Genomic DNA, 8,673 nt, shown 5'->3' with positions numbered 1-8,673 from the left:
TGGGGAGTGGACGTAGGAGCAAGAGTTAGCTCCGAACCACTATAAACATTGTGTTTGTGATTGCTTGTGTCTCTCTCTCTCTCACTCTCATTTCACTCACAGCACATAGCAACTAATTAATCATCTTGCAAAAGTATTAATTAGTCATCCACAAATGTTTTAATTGCAAAATTATTTTAAAACCCAATTCACCCCCCCTCTTGGGTTGTCTATCTGGGGCAACAGAGTTGATCTGGATCTTTGGATGCGGACACGGTGATGCTCGCGATGTTGTGTTGTATCGCGGGATGAAGTCAGGATGTGCAGACCCTGGAAGATGCTGGCTTGACTTGAGCTCGGGCTGCCAGGCATTGGGCTCAAACCCGATATTATTGGGTTTATTGGATTACTTGCACTCAAACATAAATACAACGTTAATTAGTTGATTTCATCATTAATGATTGGCTAAAGTACTAATTAAAGTAGTATGAAGATTGCACTTTTGTGCTCTTATTAGACGGCATCATCATCTCTACAAGTAGATGAAGTATCAGCAACCTACAAGAAAAAAAAACTTTAGAAACTAAAAATACGAAAGTCATCACGCTCATACAAGAATATATTATAATTATATAAAATATTCAAATATATTTAGTTATGTACCGGAGGAGCAAATCTCTGCAAAAAAGATGAAATATGGTCAAGCTGATACTGCAAAGATTGTATCTTCAACTCTTGGCTCTGCTTTAAATCCGCCATATCAGTCATATGACTCTGCCTCATCTCCTCTATCCTTGTCTCATATGACTGGTTTATCTGTGCCATCTCTGTCTTCAAACTACAAACCTCTGCAGTGCTAGTACCTTGTCTGGCATCTTGGGTATATCGGCTCACTACAGACAGTTGAGTGGGGGTAACTCCGATACCGTAACCCCTCATGCGACCATAACATTCTGGGCCCATCAATTCGGCATAGACCTAAGCCTCGACGCGACTGGCCGCGTCGGATGATGATGACTCCCTGACGCGCTTTGAAATAAGATTTGTAGCTCTTTCCTATATCTCTCTCAAAAAAATAAACAGTCACATTAATAATTTAAAAGAAGTAAAATTAATAAAAAAATTATGATCAAATAAAAAATAAATACATACAACTATATCTCTCGACTCGTCCCGGACAAAGCTGCCATCTCGGTGAGTGTGGGTCATCTTATAAAACTCTACCTCACCAGACTCCCTTCCATGCTCTACTATCTACACATACGGAAAGTATATTGACAAACTATATATCATGATACGTGCTATATGTTAGTAGAGTTTCAAATAGTATCAAAAGAACTTACGAATTCATTTCTACGTCTTGCATAACTCTTTGAGCCTGAAGTATGAGGAACTGCTTGAGATGCTCGTGCAGCTCTACCAATATTAAAATATGTCTGCCAAAATAAAAGCACACAGTATAATATGATTCAATGTATATATTTGCAATCTATATTAATAATAAAGATAATAGAAGATATTGAAACAATATATGTGACCTGTCCTCTTTCAGAAAACTAGTAGTGAACAAGCTCCCTCCACTGCTGAGGGTATACATCAGGAGGAGTCACACGAGCAACCTCCTCCTCTGTCATACCCTCGCGCTTGAAGTCCGTCTTCAATTTTGCTTTATATTTTTTCTATTTGCGGTTGAGGGACTTTAGCACCCAATCATGGCTCTCTGGAGGGAGTACAAACTTATCCTACAACAAGATACAGAATGTTATAATAATATTAAACCTCTAAAATAAAATTATGGTACTAAGCAAATTAACATACCGGAGGTGTCGAATTAAAAAGAATAAATTCAATTCATTACTTGTATAAGTCTAAGAAGCTCAACCTTATACGAAGGAAGCATGTCATTCCACTTCGTATAGTTAAGCGGATACAGCTGACCTTGCGTGCAACCGATCCTAAAAAGCTTGGTAGTAGACTTCCAGCTCTATTGATGGGCTGCCCCAATTCGTTGCATCGGATGATGATCTTCTCACCCGGAGGAAGCTTCCACACATCCTTTGTTTGAGTGGATCCCCGTCTCGTCCTCACTGTCCCTTGTCCATCTATTCAAATTAAATAAAATGTCTTAAAAGGTTGAAGATAAATATGAACATAAAATATGAACTTTAAATCGAATTATCCTGGATCCGAAGCTCATCCTCCGGATAATCAGCAGGAGGCTCGCGCTGAGATCCTGACTCGTGCTGCTGGTGATCACATGGCTGCTGGGACTGCAGGGACTGCTCAGAAGTAGATCCCACCTGAGAATGCTGGAACTCCACATCTCTAAATCGTCTCCCTCGGAGCATATTGTTACCTGGTATGCACAAAAAAGAATCAATATTTGGTTAAATGATAAATTTATACTAAATAAAGGGCTAATAAAAGAGAATATAATAACTCATTTAACATATGCTTCATAAATTTTACTTACCATTATGAAACTACATTCTCATTCAACATCCATCCTAATCAAACTCGTTGGCGCATTTACTTCATCAGTTGGCACAACATTATAAGGCATACACTGAGTATAAGTATCATCGTCCTTCTCTTCCAACTTTTTTTCAATATCATACAGTCCCTAGGTTTCGTTTTAATAACAAGAGACCAATTTTTATCTTTTGAGTCTTGCACAAAAAATACTTGTCGAGCTTGAGATGAAAACGCAAATGGATTATCTTTCAATAACACACCAGTATGTATCAACCTTGAAAAATTTACAAGTGTGAATCTATTTATGTCTTGCCTCAAACCTCTAGGTGAGTTTATATCCACCCAATCACATCGAAATAATACTACCTTAAAATTTTCATAATAATCCAGCTCATAAATATTTGTTAGAGCACCATAATAATTTTTTCCGTCCACCTCAACCATAACTCCACTATTTTGGGTTTTTCTAAATTTCTCACGCTCTTTAGTATGAAATTTAAAACCATTTATAATGAACCCATCATATCTGTTGACAATATTATTCGGACCTCGAGCAATGATTATTAACTCCTCAGAACAATTCCTCTCCATCATCACTGGTACCTAAAAAAATTATGGAAGTAATGATTAATTTTCCTCTATAAAAATTTTAAAAAAAAGCTTAATATATTAGACATCTAACCTGTTTGAAAAGCCATTCTGTAAATAATTCAACCAACCATCGTTGCTCAATCCTTGGTGTAGGACGAATGTTATGGTTGAGACTTCGCTGAGCTATTAAAAATTCTCTACACGATCAAGATTATCTTTAATTAAATACCAATATTACATTCTCCTGACATGACAGTAAATTTAGATTTCAATTAACTGTACTAACCTGCGAGACTCGGATATTATATCACTATGAAGTAAGACATAGCGATGTGCCTGTGTCAATGATTTCTGGTCAAGAACAACACTTTCAACTTTTCCCAAAACTCTTCCACCAGATGAGAACTTGTAAACATCTGCATTCTCTATGATATCACAATTCCTTGGAGGTCGATTGAAAACCGTTTCAACACCTTCAAGATATCTCGAACAAAATGTCAAACACTCCTCAGCAATATATCCTTCAGCAATCGATCCCTCAGGATAGGCTCGATTGCGTACATAATCTTTTAAGCACATAAGAAACCTGCAACAATAAATTTTTAAAATAAATATCACAATCAAACTGATTATTAAATATGGCCATTAGAGTTTATTAAAATCACCTCTCAATAGGATACATCCATCGGTAGTGAATCGGTCCACCAAGTTTAGCTTTCGCCGCTAAGTGAATGAGTAGATGAACCATAATAGTAAAAAACCCAGGAGGAAAGATCTTTTCCATATGGCGTAGTGTAAGTGTAACATTAGACTCTAATTGATCAAGCTCCTTAGGATCAAGAACTTTGGAACATAATGCCTTAAAGAATGATGACAATTGAGAAACAATTGTGAAAACTTATTTCGGTGTTGACGATCGTAAAGCCAATGGAAAGATATCTTGCATCAAAATGTGACAATCGTGACTTTTAAGATTTGAAAGTTTATGCTCTTTGAGATTTACGCATCGTGAAATATTCGATGAGTACCCATCAGGAACCTTCATATTTTTCAGAACTGTTAGAAAAAGATCTTTCTCTTGAGTAGACATTGTAAAACATGCAGGAGGTGTATAAAATTTATCATTGGCAAGCTATATCGGATGAAGCTCTTGTCTTATGCCCATATCTTTCAAATCAAGACGCGCTTTCAAGTTATCTTTGGTCTTTCCATCAATATTTAGCAATGTTCCAATCAGGTTATCACAAATGTTCTTCTCTATATGCATCACACAAGATTATGTCGAAGAAGATTATACTCCCAATAAGGTAAATCAAAGAAAATGCTCTTTTTTTTCCATAGTTGTTTTTGTGTAGATGCTGCCATTGAGTCATCATCATTTTTCTGACCATATACGTTGTCTTCATTCTCAAAAAAGTTGTCAACATCCTCAGCAACCTCTGCTATTAATCCTTCATTCAATGTGCTGCCAACATGCTCCCTTCCCCTCTTCTTTGAACATTTGGAGACCTTACCCGGTATATAATTGGCTTCAGTTCCAGTTGGTGGAATAGGGGCAGATCGCAACTTTATGGTACCATCAAATAAGTCTTTCTGAAATCAAAATGGGTGGTTTGCTTCTAACCACCGACGATGGCCCATATAACAGAACTTTCCTCCATGTTTTAACCAATATGAACAGGTTGAATCTCCATAAGAAGGACATGCAATACGCCCCTTAGTGCTCCAACCAGATAAATTAGCATATGCAGGAAAATCATTGATAGTCCAAATAAGAGCTGCACGCAATTTAAAATTTTGGCCAATAAAAGCATCAAATGCATCAATACCCTCCCATATTTGTTTCAATTCCTCTATTAGAGGCTGTAGAAAAACATCAATATCATTACCTGGGCCCTTGTCACCTAGAATAACCATTGACAGAATTACTAAAGACTGTTTCATACACATCCATGGCGGCAAATTATATGGAATCAAAACAACTGGCCAAGTGCTGTATGTTGAGCTCATCGTTCGGAATGGATTAAACACATCAGTACCTAAACCAAGCCTAACACTCCGAACATCAGAAGCAAATTCGGGATGCCTATCATCAAATGCTTTCCATGCGGGACTATCCGCTAGGTGTCGTAACATTCCATCCTTTGTACGGCCTTCGTCATGCCATCTCATCGAGGAAGCCGTCTTCAGTGATGCAAACATCCTTTTCAATCTTGGTATAAGAGGAAAATATCTCAAAATTTTAGCCAGTTTTTCTTAATCGGTGAATCATCCACTTTAGTCACCGAATCATTCTCATCTTCTTTATGTTTTCTCCATCGTGAAGTTCCACATATTCGGCATGACTCTTGGTTGATATTTTCACCGCAATATAAAATGCAGTCATTCGGACAACTGTGTACCTTCTCGTACCCAAGTCCAACTCTTTTATTAGTTTTTTGGCTTCATATGAAGATGTTGGCAAAGTAACACCTTCCGGAAATGCATCCTTTAATAATTGAAGAAGCATAGTAAAAGACTTGCTGGACCACCCATTCAAATATTTCAAATGTAATAAATGCAGAAGAAAAAAAATCTTCGTAAAATTCTCACAACCCGGATACAGTTCTTAATCACAATCTTTCACCAAGTTATCATAACGAGCTGTGTCATCAGAATGTATAGATTCATCAACATGCATGGACTGATCATTAACTGTACGCTCATCTTCTCCTACAGTTCTAATACTATGTCCAAGAGCATCTCTAAGTAAGCCCCTTATATCATCTTCTTCTACAGAATTTTGTTCCATGTCACTGGTTCCAAAATTGAAGGTGTGTTCTAGATAGGAGGGTTGGTTACATGAAGGTATGAACTCTCCATGAAGAACCCATTCAGTATAACCCTTTAGAAAACCATTCCACACCAAATGTTCTTCAACAATTTTTAGATCAAGAGCAGAACCGTTTATACATTTTTGACATGGACAATAAATCTTTCCGTTCATATTAGATTTCTCAAAAGCAAACTTAATGAAATTCTGAACTCCATCCAAATATTCGGCACTGGATCTCATCTTATTTATCCAACTTTTATCCGTTCTATTAGAATACCGATTGAACTGTAGTTTATAAAAAAAATATAAACAAAATTAGGACTCATATGAAATTAGGACTCATATGATATCCCAAAGTGCAAGAACTAGTTTAATACCTATATGAAAGCATATGGTATAATTCTGTCAATGTACAAAACACTATCCTCTCAGAAAAAACACCATGGCAAAGAAAAAGTACAATATTTACTAAGGCAGTGAAGATGAGAGTAATCACTTAGTATTCTTCTTTAATTCAAACAATTAATTAAAGAAATGTTGAAATTTCACATGACGTGCAGAAATCCAAATAAATGACAAATCAAACAACTGAGAGGTAACAAGATACAAAAGGATATAAAGTTCTAATGTGCGGATATGTCACCATGGTAACATTTCTTGTGATTTATAATCAAGGAAATACTACAATACCGTGACTATTAGAAGGCATCCTTTAGGACCTGTGACAGCTCGAATGCCCTATAAGATTAGATCAAGTAAGTATGACTTATAGCAAACAGTGAAAATGAGGTAATTTATGCCAAAGAAATCATACAGCTAAGAAGGAATTAACAGGTGGAGAAGTGAAAACATCTCCACAAATGAGCTCAGACCCTACATGAAAGCATGGGATGGGTGAGTGCCTCTGAGACAACATAATCTCCTAAAGCACATGACAATACTAGACACCAATAACTAAAAGATGCTACATAAAACAACACTGTTGGTCTGCACCAGACAGAGAGAGAGAGTAGGGGGTGAAGGGGGGGTTAGACCTCGATTTGACTCTGGAGGAATCTGATGTAGCCAATGGCTGATGAGAGCACAAAAGTGCGATCTACACATCACTTAAATTAGTATTATTGCTAACAAATAATAATAGAAGTTCTGTATTAATATTATATTTTTGTGGGGTGCAGGTGATCGGAAATCAAAGCTAAAATGCACATTGGGTCCAAAAATATGCATCACTGCAGGTGACCAGCCAACTGCATGGGTCGACCCCAGTTGCACACTAGAAGGAGGTCAAGTTCACCCGTATACTTCATCGCAGCTTCATTCTTCTGCAAGCCCAAGCATCTATTCCACGTGTCCACCCGCGTGGAAGAAACGAGCATCCTCTTCTTTTCCCCATTTCAAAAGCTTTTGGAGTTCATTCATCCCAGCAGTCACCCCCGCATCATCTGCCGCATCCACGAAGCATCCGAAGCGTCCGAATCCAGTGATCCACCTTCCAAATCTCATCTTCCCCGAGTCCGCTTCTCCCATGTGCAATCTTCCTGCTCTCAGCATTGGATCTTCCCAGCATCCCGCAGTCGTTCACCTCTTCTTCCGCTTCTCCCGCGAGTGATCCTCCACGTCCAGATCTCACGCGTTGGAGCGTCCCAGCCGTCCGTGATGGTTTTGTGCCTCACCCTCCGCGTCTCAACCCCCAGCAAAGTTCCTTTTCTTCCGCCGATCTCGTCCGCGTTCCCAGCTTTCTCCGGTGTTCCCGCGTACAAGATCCAACCATCCCATGCTTCTGAATCGCACGATCTTCAGCCTTCCCCAGATCCCGCAGGCGTCCGTGATCCACCTTCCAGATCTCAGATTCCCGCATCCAAGGCCCTTCTACCAACTCCTCTGCATCTCATCCCAGCAAAGAACCAGCTTCTGAGCCCGTGATTTCAGCATCCGTGATCACGCCCCGTCCGCTCATCCCATTGGCCTCACGAGTCACAGCTTCTCCCAGCTGTCTGCGTGCAGCCCATCATCCCGCGATGCATGCAATCGCGATCTTCTGAGTGCGTCCGCAATCTCCCGAGATCCATCCCAGCGTCCGTTTCCACCGCGTGCGAGGAGGGGGGGAAGGCTAGCTTGATATACCTCTCGGCTGGGAAGGGTTAAGGGGGAGCTCTCATTTGAAAACAAAGAAAAAAACAGAGGAGGAGAGAAACAGGGGAGGCCCTGTTTCTGAAAATAAAAAGAAAAAAAAAGGGGAACGGGAACAGGGGAGATTTTTCATATTGATGGCCGGCTAATCCCTTTGGTCTAGGGTGATGGGAGAACCCTTGACTTGTTACTTTCTTGGAGTAAACTCTAAACTATTGTTCTATATTCAATTTAGATCTTTTGATATGTTTTGATTTCTTGCTTGCCTATGTTGTAAATAGTTCTTTAACGGTTTATATCTATTGATACATGGATTACTTTATTATTTGATTTGTCGTAGACATAACCGGCACGACGAATGCTTAGAAATTGAGTTCGTGTGTTCAAACAATATATTCCATGATTAGATCTATCCTACATTTGAACTTTTAAATCAGAAACCGTAGAGTTTATATCTTGAATGTATTATTGTCAAGGGGGATTCCGGATCCCTAACCATCTCTTTATTATCGAACTTAATCTATTAATTAGTTTCTCTAAACTTCAAAACATCATCTTAATCCACATATTTATTCAATTAATTAATCTAAAATTATACTAAATAATCTCATATATATTTCGTTCCCTGAGGATTCGACCTCGGACTCCCGAGAATTTACTACTTGTGCGATTCTCCTGCACTT

The sequence above is a fragment of the Phoenix dactylifera genome, unplaced genomic scaffold (genome assembly GCF_009389715.1).
Source record: "Phoenix dactylifera cultivar Barhee BC4 unplaced genomic scaffold, palm_55x_up_171113_PBpolish2nd_filt_p 001025F, whole genome shotgun sequence".
NCBI classification, from domain to species: Eukaryota; Viridiplantae; Streptophyta; class Magnoliopsida; order Arecales; family Arecaceae; genus Phoenix; species Phoenix dactylifera.
Note: the sequence above shows the minus strand (reverse complement) of the source record.